The sequence below is a fragment of the Panulirus ornatus genome, chromosome 22 (assembly GCF_036320965.1).
Source record: "Panulirus ornatus isolate Po-2019 chromosome 22, ASM3632096v1, whole genome shotgun sequence".
Lineage (NCBI taxonomy): Eukaryota > Metazoa > Arthropoda > Malacostraca > Decapoda > Palinuridae > Panulirus > Panulirus ornatus.
The window spans coordinates 13,946,908-13,961,285 of NC_092245.1; the positions used below are offsets into that span (position 1 = coordinate 13,946,908).

Below are 14,378 nucleotides of genomic sequence, written 5' to 3' on the forward strand. Positions count from 1 at the left end.
CCAGCCCCTTTTTTTTTCTTTCTTTTTCCTCGGCGTTCTACATTCTTTAAGGAGAAAGGAGCATCGTAGAGTAATTTGCACTAAGCGGGTGTAAGAAATTCCACGCCGGTGATTTTACGTCATCGAACATGTTTGGCGACATGTTTTCGCCGACTTATTGATCCAGTTGCCGTCGAGGAAGAAATGAAAAGGAATTGATAGAGATCAGGAAGCGATAAAGTTTCATTTTCGTACGATAGTGTAAAGTTCATTTTAGTACGATTGTGTGAAGTTCATTTTAGTACGACAGTGAAAAGTTCATTTTAGTACGATTGTGTGAAGTTCATTTTAGTACGATTGTGTAAAGTTTCATTTTCGTACGATCGTGTAAAGTTTAATTTTCGTACAAGACTTCAAAGAAAAAAAAAAGTGGCGAATGACATCTATTCGAGTAGATTTATCAAATTGACTTAATTTATGATAAAAGGTTTTGACGGGAGATCCGGCCAGTATAGGTAGCCAAGGCTTGATGCACAGGGTTCCAGGGGATAGTGAAGGATGCAGACACGGGATTGAGGGAGCGAGAGATCCCTGGTCACCAGGAGACAGTGGGACTATCCACTGGGGATATGATGAAGACGAGGGTTGAAGGAAGGGTAGATGAACTTTTGGCCACTTGGGAGTAGGGTGAATCTGACCACTGGGGTGAATCTGACCACTGGGGTGAATCTGACCACTGGGGAGAATCTGACCACTGGGGAGAATCTGACCCCTGGGGAGAATCTGTCCGCCTGGGGTGAATCCAGCCACTTGGGAGGGACAGAGTCGATGACTTGGGAGAGAGTGTGGCCCCCCGAGGACGACTCGACAAGTTAATATTTGCAGAGGACACGACTCGTATCAGTCTCTCTCTCTCTCTCTCTCTCTCTCTCTCTCTCTCTCTCTCTCTCTCTCTCTCTCTCTCTCTCTCTCTCTCCCTCTCTCTCTCGCTCAATACGAACGTAAACACACTCGACAGTGTCTTATCAAGTGTCATGTTGAAAGACGGACACCCACACCTAAACACACACACACACACACACACACACACACACACACACACACACACACAGCACTGTCGGACGAGATTGGGGGAGAGGGGTGGGTGGAGGATGACGCCAACCTATCTTTAATCCAAACATTTTTTTTTTCTTTTTGCCTCTCCCTGCCGCCACCCAGCCTGCCACCACCACCAGCCGATTGCACACCCTCCCCAGTTCGGATATCGGCTCCTCCGGATACAAATGCGACTCATTTGTATTCTGGGTGGAATGTGTGAATATGCCGAGGGAGGGAGGGTGGTTAGGGTGGAGAGAGAGAGAGGATGGATGGAGAGAAGGGGAGGGAGGGAGGGAGGGAGGGGAAAGGAGGTGACTGACGTAATGTTTTCGGGTGGAGGAGAAGAGAAATGGATGAAGAGGTGAAACTGAAGATGGGAAGGAGAGACGTGGCTATATGAAAAAAAAAAAGGGGGGAGGAGGAGGAGGAGGAGGAGTGAGACTCGAAGAACAAGGTGATAACGCAGAGAGAGAGAGAGAGAGAGAGAGAGAGAGAGAGAGAGAGAGAGAGAGAGAGAGAGAGAGAGAGAGAGGCTTCGGTGTTGGAGGGACGCGACAGAATGTTAACTTGTTCTTTTTTTTTTCTCTCTCTCTCTCTCCAGGGGAAGTTTTTCGTTAGAGGTCGCTGTCCTGCGACATTTTTTTTCCCTCTCTTCTTCTTCAGTTGGGAATGTGGCGCTGGTGAGTAGGGATGGGGGAGTGGGAAGAGGGGAGATGGGGGATAGTGGGAGGAGGAGGAGGAGGGGGGGCGAGAGACAGGTGCATCCAAGTGTCAAGATATTGATTCATCTTTTTTTTCTTTTTGTTTCGTCTTGTGCAGTTGACGTTTAATGCATTTTGCACAGAACTTGAGGGACAGTATTGTGTGTGTGTGTGTGTGTGTGTGTGTGTGTGTGTGTGTGTGTGTGTGTGTGGAATGATGGGGATTGCATCGACGTACAAGGGGACCGAGACAAAGTGCCAAGTTTAGTGAAGTGTGTGTTCTGGGCCAAGATTTAGTGGAGTGTGTTCTGGGGGCCCGAGCTAAGCAGTGGAAATCCTTCTGGGCCATGACAAATTATGGTGTGTGTTCTGTGCCAAAGAACATAAGAAAATCTTGAATATACCTGAAACATTTTGATAGGGAAACTGGTGGGAATGAGAAGGTAAAGACAAAGAGGGTAAATCCAAGAAGGATGTAGTGTGATGTTGATGAATTACTTATCTCAGGGTTGTGATACCCGGTTGTGGCAGCACAACGTAAAATTTAGATTCTTTTTTTTAATTTGTTAGATTTTTAAACGCGAAAATGTAGAAATATGAAGGTCTTAAAGCTGCTTTGGTCATTTTGCATTTAAGAGATATGGCATCCTACTACTTTTGAGTTTATACTTAATTGAAAAAGATATGAAGATTATTGCTTAACTTCACGACTATTTTGTAAAGGCATAATAAGCAGTTGGTTATACACGTCTTGGCGTACAAATGGTTGTAACCATTCCTCATATGAATGTAAAATTGCTTTTGAGTTTTTCTCAGAAAATTTTAAACATGTATCGCAAGAGAGGAGAAAATGCCTTTCCTCAAACACCGGGAAAAAAAGAGCAATAGCCTTTGGCCATTACATTTCCATTTACAAACCTCTTGACGAGGAGTTACTTTTAAGAGACGCCAGGTAAAATGGCTTTTAATTATAGGGGAAGGGGGAACCTCTCTCTCTCTCTCTCTCTCTCTCTCTCTCTCTCTCTCTCTCTCTCTCTCTCTCTGCCGACCACCTCTTGTATATCTTTATAACTTAATCACGAGGGGCTTCTTCGGACCTGCCGTGTACTGGAAGAAGGAATAGCCCATTCAGCAACCTCTCCCCGCCCCCCCCAAAACCACCACTACCACCACCACCCAGTTACCCTATCCCCCCCCCCTCATTCCTCCGGCATCCGAATTTCACCTGTATCATAATTTCCCCAGAATGTGCAGCGTGCCACATAAGGTCGGGAAAATATCGGCGGTGGTCAGGACTCCCTGGCTGGTCGAAACTCGTGTGTGTGTGTGTGTGTGTGTGTGTGTGTGTGTGTGTGTGTGTGTGTTTAGGTAGATTTCGTAATGAGGGTGAATATTAATGAAGATGGAGCATAGTACTTGTAGATGTCTTTCTTTCTTCGTAATGCATAAGGTTATATATATATATATATATATATATATCATGTTGAAGGTAATGAAATAATGATAAAAACTAATGATGATAACGATAATGAGATAGATAATAGACACCAGAAAGTGTTTAACCTTATGCAATCAAATTATACAACAGCACCATTGAGTACTTCTTGTATTACTGTTATTGATACTAATCCGACGTCTTTTGGTAACATTGCCATAGCATCGTAAAAACGTAAGATCACTTGACATTTTAACCTTTTAACCCATACAGTTCAGTATTTCAGGCTGAAGAAGATAAGTTCAGAAGTACTGAAATGGTCAAAAATATATATATATATATATATATATATATATATATATATATATATATATATATATATATATATATATATATATATATATATATGTAAGGTGTATTTTAGTTGATATTGATCAAAGTACAGCAACCTGCTCGACCCGTGCGGGTGTGAATGAACTGAATTCTTGGTTCTGAATGTCTCGTTGAACTGGTTTTTGTCGAGCCTGAATCTGAGTGGCCGAGTGTTGCGATGGCCTGGACCAGCAGAGAGAGAGAGAGAGAGAGAGAGAGAGAGAGAGAGAGAGAGAGAGAGAGTCCGACAGGGCTGGAAGCCCTCGTGGATCGTGTGTTTGGCTGAGATTAAACGTTCTTTTATTCGACTTTTTTTTTTCCTTCTCCTCTGCATCACTTGTTGTTATCCTCTTTTCTTTTCAATCAAGATTTTAAAAGCTATTTATAAGAAACCAGTCCAGCTCCTGGTTTCTTCAGAGATGCAGTAGGAAGGGGGAAAAAAAAAGAAGGATTGCTTCAGGGAGAGTCTCCTGGTCTCAAAAGCCATTGTATGATTAATTCTATTTGGATATTCTTCCTCCTCCTTTTCCTCCTCCTCCTCATCATCATCTTTTGTCTGCCTTGAAATATGTTTGACACTCTCGATTCTCGCCAGTTACATACACACAGCCGTCTATTTACTTGGGGGGGGTTTAACAGGCCAAACTTGTTCTCACCACTTGGAATGTGTGAGTGTAAAGATTGCTTTTTCTGATTACGTTAACATTTAGTGCGTATTCGGTTGTATCATGGTAGTATACCAGCCCTCTTTGAAAGACATCGTTGGATATAGACAGATAGGCAGACAGAATGACAGATAGATGGGTAAATGTATAGATCCATCAACATAAGTTGGGTAGTAGACTTCTAGACAGATAGAATGACAGATAAATGGGTAAATGTATAGATCTATCAACATATGTTGGGTAGTAGACTTCTAGACAGATAGCTGGGTAAATGTATAGATCCATCAACATATGTTGGGCAGTAGACTTCTGCCTCTATTGGTCATCAATTGATACAATCGGAAACACCCCCTCACCCCTCCAAAAAAATTGAAGTTACGCACACACGTACGTTTCTGCCATGCCCTTTTATTCTGGGTCGAACAGTTTGCTTTTGGCCAAAATCCAGCCTCCCCTCCCCGTTCCCATCCTGTGTGTGTGTGTGTGTGTACAGCTATTCCTATGCTAAACTGATGACCGGGCAGGCAAGAGAGTTTCCCCCCAAAACGCGGCTTTCCCTCCTATATATATATTAGGATTCCAAAAACAGGGGGTTGAATGGAATCCCAACTCCACCCGTCCCCCCACCCAAAAAAAAGAAGTAAAAAATCCATATCTACTCTTGGAAATACGATCACTCTCTCTCAAAAAAAAAAAAAAAAAAAATTAAATAGCCCTGTTTTGGGGGGCGGCAGGTGTAGCCGAGCGTATGCATTTACAAGGGAATGTAGGATGAATCATCCGGACTCGAAATTACATTCTGGGTTTGCCTGTTATTCGCCAGGGGTCGCTGAGTAAGGGGGAGGGAAAAAGAAGAGGAGAGGTTCTTGTATTGATGGCCATTTACGTTCGTTTCTGAATATTGGCCTCACTCTAGTTCACCTCTACCTCCTCCCCCTCAGTTTTTTTCTACCCCTTCCGTTTACAGGCGAGGGTGGCTTGTGTTATGGCTGTGAAATTGAGGTCATGAAGATGTTTCATGTGTATGTGTGTGTGTGTACTTGTGCAAACAATATAAGTGTCTGAGTCATTTAGATTATTCTTAATCTTATAGTGAATTGGTCTCCTTTATTGGGTCATACGCAAGCATTGAATGATTTCTTTTCTTCGTAAATGTAACACTTGAGTACCCGGGTTCGATTCTGGAGGTGCCTTGTGGAAATAGTTCACATCATATACCATGCGTGCATTGCAGGTTTGAGAGATATAACGTAAAGTCTTATTCTAACCCAACGGATTTAACGTAAATTCTTGTAAATCGAAGTATTTAGACATTTCTGAATTTTCTCTTTGTGTCTATACTTTATTAAGATAACCTGAACTGATTGGCTAGAGAAGCAGGTAGATAGAGACGTGGGCTCTGTTACCTTCCTGTTCTATTATTCATCTGTTTTCCCCCCTCAGCTTTTTCTTGCTCACCGCACGCCTAAAGATGCGCCCTCCCCAGAGAACCCTCTTAGTGTCTTCAGCTCCCCGAGATTCATCCCACAGTCTGTTATTCATCCCTCCTGATTCGTTGGTTCTTTGAGGATTTTGGATATTCGTAGCTTTATCTCCATCCAGCTTACAAGTACACAAACACCTCAAACGATGGTGATATACTTCTTGATTGAAACAAATGAGTCTTTTGGGCATCAAGAATATTAGTTTAACAAAAGATTCCTCTAGACATCAAAGATTTGTAAGAGAAGATATTCCTTTAGACATTGAAAATAGAGATATAAATGTTATCCTGCTTTTCCAAGCTGTCGCAAGACCAGACATAGTGACTGAGACACAGTGCTTCACTTGCGATAGATTGGAAAAAAAAAACGAAACAATTTTATCAATTATATTCTATAATGTGAGAAAGAATCTTGTTCTTTAGATAAGTATATCATGACAGCTTCAGGTATTTCTGTAGTTATGATGACCATTTTTATCATGCCAAGTTGGCCATATCAAGGGAATTATGTGGCAAATCTCATCAAAGTGTATTCACCCTTATAGAACCCATTAAGATACTTGTATAAGACTCTGATTATAGTACAAATGGTGTCTATACCAAGTATATTGATTTCTAGTGGTTCATTCTGTCAAGAAGAATATCAGTTATTGTAGTTAACATGATAAGGAATTAAGAACGTAAAGAAAACAAAGAGCAGCGATAGACAAGGGTTGGAATTTAGTTATGAACATTTCATTCGCAGTGGAAGTGAAAATAGACTGTGAAGGGAAGAGCTGTATGTGCTTTGGCCCTTGGAAGCACAACGTACCTGTGATATAACACAGTCCAATGTGATGGGGAGGGGGGATGTTTTTAGAAGGAAGAGCTGTTACATAGAGAATAAAGGAAGCATCCAGTGTTCCGCAGCGCACCTCACTCGCTGAAGATTCAGGGTAGGAGAAAACGGGAAATAGGTGTTTGCTATGAAATCATCTTGGAAGGTGGGGAGGGGTGGTGAAGACCTCACATTCACCTGCCATGAATGGTTCTTATGTATACGCGGAAGGGAGAAATGGCAGCACGAGCACGAGACACTAATAGAAGGAAATGGGGGAAAAAAAAGAAGTGAAGAAGAAAATAACATATCTGCCGTTAAGGATGTAAAGATAAACAAAGGATTTAATAAAAACCGGAATGACAGCTTGGGTTTGCGGACGACTTCCTGCCAACGTGCAAGATCCTAAAATAAAGCGAATCGCTCGTAAAACGCGAGAGGAAAACCGTAAGAATAATGTCTGGCACCTCGTTACACAACTCTATGCAGTTACGTAAAAGACCTTTAAGTAAATAGGCGGTCAGTAGACCACAAGAGTCAATAGCTACGAGGGCAAAGTGGGTTCAAATAGGAAATAAAATCAACGAATATGAGGCATATATCACGAAGAACATCGGAATCACCATAACCCTGCAATGAAACTGCCATAAAGTAACTCTTTAAGTCATGAAAACTGTGCTAAAGTGTTTTATTATCATCTGGGCAGTTGGGTCGAGATCTGCCCTTGACTGATGACACACATGATTCGAGTTGCGGGGCTTGTGCTCCTCTGTTTGTGAGACTTAGCCGGGAATGGAGTGTTTACCTCCTCATTCATAGTTCTGCCTCGAAATTAACGAACGCTACAATTATCTAGTCTTAATTAAACGTAATATTTTTTTTTCTTGAATGTTTGTAATGACTGGACCACATTTATGATGCTAAGTAAGAAATCTATAAATGATTCCTGCATTAGGAAATGGTTAAATAGAGCCAAATATATATATATATATATATATATATATATATATATATATATATATATATATATATATATATATATATATATATATATATATATCAGATGTATAAAATGTTCCATAAAGATGCATATGTCTTGATATCTTCCATTTATTTGCAAATTAGCTTTTACCACAGTTTTTAGGTTGATTCCTGTGGTAAGAATATGTTAATTGGTTGGAAATATTCTGACGTCTTAATCCACTCAGTCCAGAACTGGAATATTATGTAAAAGAATAATTTAATTTAAAAAGATTATTTAGACAATTCAAATAAGAATTTTCATTTGCTTTCATATATGTAATTAGGATAATATAATTGTTATGTAAGTATTAAAGCGTTTTTTTCGTTTCATAATGCCATTAAAACAATTTTGATAATAATGTGTATCGTAAATCCAACAGTGAAAACTTAATCACTTATGAAAAAGGTTTGTTTGAAATGGATGAGAACTGTCTTATAGTTACCACGTGGAAAAGAATTCTAATTTCGAATCTTACCTGATATTCAGTAAATGAAAATTGAAATGAGATTCAGTAAAAAGAACTTTTAAGAAAAATTGAAGCAAACATTAAAACGAAAATGCTGACATATCTGGAAAATCCAGTTTGGTTGCTAACAAGCAACAAAATCTGATTATTGTTCTTGATGCAGTAAATTCAACATTAAAAACTTGACCAAACTCGTCCATTCAAAAGAAACAGCTTGGGTGGAAAATATAACCTGGGCGCTGGAAATAAAGAAGTTTAATTCTCACTCATATCTAAATACATTAGATTTCATATCAGAAATTTAGACAAAATAAATATTAATGTATACGGGATCAGAAATTAAAATTAGATAAATAATATATACGGGAAATTTAATCTGGTTGCAACAAACAATTAGAATTGTATTCAGAATCACATCTTGAACGGTGTAAGGGATGCAGTATTTGAAAAAAAAAAAAACTAATCTAAACAAATCTCTAATGAAAACGGAATATTAGCATGTATGGAAGATGTGATCCTGGTCGCCACGCCGACGCTGGCGGGGGGGAGACGTCCTTCGGCCGACAGCAGGTCGAGAACGGTCTCGGGCAAAGCCAGTCTGGTGGAGACTTCCAAGTCTCGTGTATACCTTACCGTCAAATTTCTCGTAAAAGAAACAGCTGTTCCGCGCGGGGCGTTGAACACATACCACAGACTATATGGAGTCGATGAGGGGGAGGAGGGGGGAAGAAGAGGAGATGGTGGGCGGTTGGTTCCTCCTTTCGTTAATCTTGATTGTAAGACGTCTCGCGTTGCCCGAAAGGGTATAAAATTTGCATAAAATTGATGCGCGTAGCGCACCGATTTTTCCTTTTGACACCCTCCCTCCCTCCCTCCGGCACACACACGCTGGCTGGTTTCCACAAGGCTCTGAACAGACTAACCCAAGCTTGGGATATGCTCTTCTTAGAGGCCTACAATATCATAAAACCCATATTTTTTTTCCTACCCCCCGTCCATAGGCTTGGAGTAATTCGCACGGCCCGCTGTGGCCCTAATTTGCATGGTACCGTGAGACGACACGGATATGTACGTTGTAACATACATTTTTCTCGTAGGTTTCTCGACGGTGAAATGATACAGGGATGTTTTTCAGGACGTGCATTGCTTAAAGATGCGAGAGAAGCTATATTTCTAAGCAAGGTGTAGATGCTGGCGCGGTGTATGCAAATAAATTTGAATATTCATAAAAAAAAGAGTTCAGGGAAAGGTGGTTAAGGCCATAAATATTTTTTTTTTTTCCCTTCCTTCATGTCTTGAGAAGCAGGTAACCGAACTGACGTGCCAGTAATGTTCCCTCCATCTTCCCGTTGGTAGAAAAAGGGAAGAGAAGAAATGATGAAAAGAAAAGCCACAGTAGGGCCGTTAGCTCTCTCTCTCTCTCTCTCTCTCTCTCTCTCTCTCTCTCTCTCTCTCTCTCTCTCTCTCTCTCTCTCGGTACCATAGCCAGATTTCTATCCCATGTATTTTTTTTTCTTAAAAGTCCGTTATTGGAAGACACTCGTTCTCCCAATCCCAGCGAGTTTACGGCACCTAATCCCAATCCTACGCTTACAGCTTTAATCACCGTCTGACCTCACAAGAATAAAAACCGTTTTACAAATTGTTTTATTGACAGAATATTGAAAAAGAAAGATTTATGGGGATATTTAGGAGATTTTTCACAAATAGGATAAGATTTGTGATATGTATTTTGGAGATTTTTCACATATGGGATAAGATTTGTGATATGTATGGCCGTAGAATATTAAACGCATGCTGTTAAACAGTTCATCTTATTGTGGGGCAATGATTCTTTTATTTTTTTTTCCAGAAAACATTATTTGCCTTTTTTCCCCTCCCTCTGTTGTCCGTCACCACTCGTCGTCCCCTTGCTGTCTGTCTCCTTCTTTAGCCTCTTCCTACAACCTCACCCTCTACATGACCCTTCCTCTTAACCTCCCTGTAACCTTCTCCCCATCCTTCTCTTCAGTTTCTGTAACCTCCCTCTCAATCTCGACCCAACCTCCCCTCTCGAAACTCAGCCTCAATCACCTTTCGACTTCCTCTCTTCGACCTCCCCATCCAACCAACCTCGACCCCATTTCAAGCATTCCTCCATCCTTAGCTTTCCTTCAACCCCTCCTCCTCAACTCCCATCTAACCTCCCCACACTCTGCCTCAACCTCGTTCTCAATCTTCCATCACAGAATAACATCTCGTCCTCCTCCTCCTGTGGTCCTTTGCCTTAAAGCCACTGGTCCTGACTCGTATGACTGATCATACTTCAGAGGAGTAATGACTGATCATACTCCAGAGGAGTATTTCCTTGATCAAACATATTGTACATTGAAGGTTTAACTTGCCCGAGTGACAGACTACGTTACGACATGGAGACTACAGTGAAACTATACTTAACGAAATAACTCTCATATTACACGAAAAAAAAAGAAAAAATGAGTGAAGGAATTTTTTTTCGAGAAAAGCATTCACAAGTTACCATAGTTCTTTCACAGTTGTTAAGTTTGCCGAGATTGTCATAATTTCTTTGAGTGTCGTTTTGAGGAAGAAATAATACCTGAGGGTCAAGTGCAATTGTGTGCGGAAACAAAAAAGTACGTTGCACTATTTTTTTATGACTTATATGAGAATTTCACATTCGATGTCTGTAACTGGTGCTAATGTGTTTGATAAGTTCAAATGTGTTTATTGATTGTAATAAAAAGTTGAATATTCTGTAGAATTATTATTGTTATTGTTATCAATATAATTATTGTTATCATAATTATTGGTTATTATTGTTATATCATCGTTATTATTGTTATTATTATTATTATTGACTATTATTATTATTGTTATTATTATTATTATTGACATTATTATTATTGTTATTATTATTGATATTATTATTATCATTGTTATTATTATTATCATTATTATTATGTTATAATTATTATCGAGCGTTTGTAACATGACTTACATTATCACACTTGCAGTCACGCCGACTGTGGACATTGAACATATAGACACACTAGGGCCAGTGCCTGGCTAATGACTCTAGCCGTAATTAGTAGCTCATTAATCCACGCAGTTATAAGACCATTAATCTTCTTATGATATTATTCATGATTTACATATTATCATTTCCTTTTCAGGTAGGTAAGTACTCTCGGTCTTCATTCACGGGGTCCCCAGCATCGCAAGGCTGCCTGCCAGTAAAGCAAAAAAGAAATATATATATATATATATATATATATATATATATATATATATATATATATATATATATATATATATATATATATATATCGACACGAATGACACTTCTGGGGACTCAAGTTTCTTCAAGTGATTTTGTCCCCGTTATTGACCATGGGCTGCTGCAAAATTAACCTTAGCCATCAGAGGTAAGTTTACATTTAAGGTTTTTAAGTTGTTTATCTGTAGTTGTTAAGGGATGCTATAAGTTGAAGATGACAGACAAGAAGGTAGGTTGTAGAAGAAGTGACATCTGACCTAAAGGAGAAGCTTGTAGTAACATGGGTAACCTGTGGTAGTAATGATGGTCGAATCTGTGGCGGTGATGGTCGACGCTGTGGTGGTGGTTGTGGTCGAATCTGTGGGGCGGTGATGGTCGACGCTGTGGTGGTGGTTGTGGTCGAATCTGTGGGGCGGTGATGGTCGATGCTGTGGTGATGGTCGACGTTGTGGTGGTGATGGTCGATGCTGTGGTGGTTGTGGTCGATGCTGTGGTGGTGGTTGGTGGTGGTAGTGGAGAGTCCTGTTGGTTCTTTGGCGTTCCAGGCGCTCTCTCTCCGTCAGCCAGTCTTCCTGGATGTGGTGTCGTCTATTGGGCAAAGATTACATTAGTTCCAGGTTACAACACACACACACACACACACACACACACACACACACACATATATATATATATATATATATATATATATATATATATATATATATATATATATATATATATATATATATATATATATATATATATATATGCGCCTGTTGCTCGTACAGGTTTCCATATTCTGCAACATGAATATTTAACCCAAAAAATTATAAATTCAGCTCAGGTCAGAAATTTCCATATTGAGTGTGCGGGACACTGGCGAAGCTGGCTATGAAGTTATTAGCCGACGGAGGAGGAGGAGGAGGGGGTTTGGGGGGAAGGGAACCTGTACTTGTAATTTCCAGTCATTTCAGTAAATAACTTAATCATGGGGTTTGTGTGCCTCGTCGGGGCAGGTTCTGTCCACGGCTGTCATGAAGCGGGGGAGGGGAAGGGGAGGAAAGGGGGTGGAGGCGGGTGTGGTGGGTAGTTGTAGTTGTAGGTGGAGGCGGGTGTGGTGGGTAGTTGTAGTTGTAGGTGGAGGCGGGTGTGGTGGGTAGTTGTAGGTGGAGGCGGGCGTGGTGGGTAGTTGTAGGTGGAGGTTTTGGATGAGGTGATTACAGTAAGGTGGAGGGAGGGGGGGAGAGAGGAAGATTAGGGGGGGGGGAGAGGCTTTAGTGATCATAATCAATACATTTACATGCAGTAATTAGTCCTAATGATTGTTTTTTTTTCTTGTTTGCCTTATTTAAGTCAGTGGGTGGGAAACAAGATTTTCTCTGAAAGCCTCATTATGCATAGGTAAATAAAAATGACGGCATTATCATAATATGGCGGTTAACTCTGTAAAACTGTTTGGAAAAATACTGGAAAATATGATTTAGACTGACGCAAGGAGGACGGACATAGAGCTATGTGAATATGTTACATTGGTAAGGTTTGTCTAAAAAAAAAAAATATAAGGAAAATAGTCTGTCTTGAATCTAAATTTGCCAAGCACAAATGTCCTTAAATTCCAATCACCTTTAATTCTAGAATTAGCAAGGTCAAAGGTCCTTAAATTCCAATCACCTTTAATTCTAGAATTACCAAGGTCAAATGTCCTTAAATTCCAATCACCTTTAATTCAAGAATTATCAAGGTCAAAGGTCCTTAAATTCCAATCACCTTTAATTCTAGAATTACCAAGGTCAAATGTCCTTAAATTCCAATCACCTTTAATTCAAGAATTAGCAAGGTCGAATGTCCTTAAATTCCAATCACCTTTAATTCAAGAATTAGCAAGGTCAAATGTCCTTATTTCCAATCACCTTTAATTCAAGAATTATCAAGGTCAAAGGTCCTTAAATTCCAATCATCTTTGCTTCTAAAATGAATACGATCAAACGACCTGAAATTCCGATCACCCAAGGTTCGTAAACCCAGGAGACGCAGTGTTGTGCGACCAGTCGTCTTAAGGTCGTACGATGAGGGATCCTAGAGTTGTAGGAGCCCTGTAGTCGTACCGTCAGGTGTCTTTAGGTCGTAGTGAGAGGGGATCCTACAGTCGTAGAACTAGGAGTCCCAGAGTCGTATGACCAAGGCATCTCAAAGGTCGTAGAAGTAGGTCTGTTGGCGTCGCGTGTCGTACTGATCCCGGACTCCGCCGCATTCAGCGTCCCCCACCAATATCCGGGTGTCCCTATATCTGGCGTTTCACCGTATTCAGCGTCCGCCTCTCCAATATCCGGGGGTGTCCCTATATCCGGCGTTTCATCGTATTCGGTGTCTTCCCTCCAATATCCGGGGGTCCCTGTATATCCGGTGTTCCCCCGTATTCGGTGTCGTCGCATCCGGACCCCATGTCCGCTGGAGGGTTTCACCTAAGATGGCCGGCGTTAGGGAAGACCGGGGTTGGGGCTTGTCCGTCTACCGTCGCTGCTGCTTCTGCTTCTGCTGTTGCTGCTGCTGCTGCCTTCTGAAAGAAAGACCGGATTTCAGAAATTATGGTTTGCATTTGAATTTTCCAATTTTTCCTAGAAAAAAAGTTGTTAAAATCACAGAATATGCTAATGATTTTTTCATATACCTGATCATAAAGTTTTGCTTAAATTAAATGACTTATTTTACGAATGACATCATGCAAGGAATCTCCCCATAGGAGAGATTTATTGATCGCCTTAAACATCAGGGATTTAAAGTTAAAGCAGCTTTGATGAGTATACACGTCTTCTGATTAATCAAGTAAGTGAATGAATTATGAACGGCTCTGAGAGAGAGAGAGACTTACCTTCAGTGAATAATGTTCAGCTGTGAATGCTGTCTTTATGAAGATGTTTCGTATATAAGGTCCCCAGAAAGCTGGATATCTGATTTCAGGACATAAAAGGATGACATTTTTTTTTTTTTTCGGTAATGTTATCCAAAGTAATTTTCGGTGATTAGATCAGTAACGTAACGAAAGAGAGAAAGGAGGATAGAATAGAAAAACTGTTACACG

The 14,378-nt window shown here is 40.5% G+C and overlaps 2 long non-coding RNA genes across 2 annotated transcripts in view; one reads left to right on the plus strand and one right to left on the minus strand.

The window, feature by feature from the left end:
• Nucleotides 1-8,937, minus strand: part of LOC139756567 (uncharacterized) — a 118,156-nt gene extending 109,219 nt beyond the window's left edge. The window contains exon 1 of the long non-coding RNA XR_011714383.1: nucleotides 8,729-8,937. This is a non-coding gene — a long non-coding RNA (uncharacterized lncRNA). The remainder of the gene's footprint in view (nucleotides 1-8,728) is intronic.
• Nucleotides 1-14,378, plus strand: part of LOC139756568 (uncharacterized) — a 512,804-nt gene that overhangs the window by 46,095 nt on the left and 452,331 nt on the right. The gene's annotated exons all lie outside the window — the stretch shown is intronic.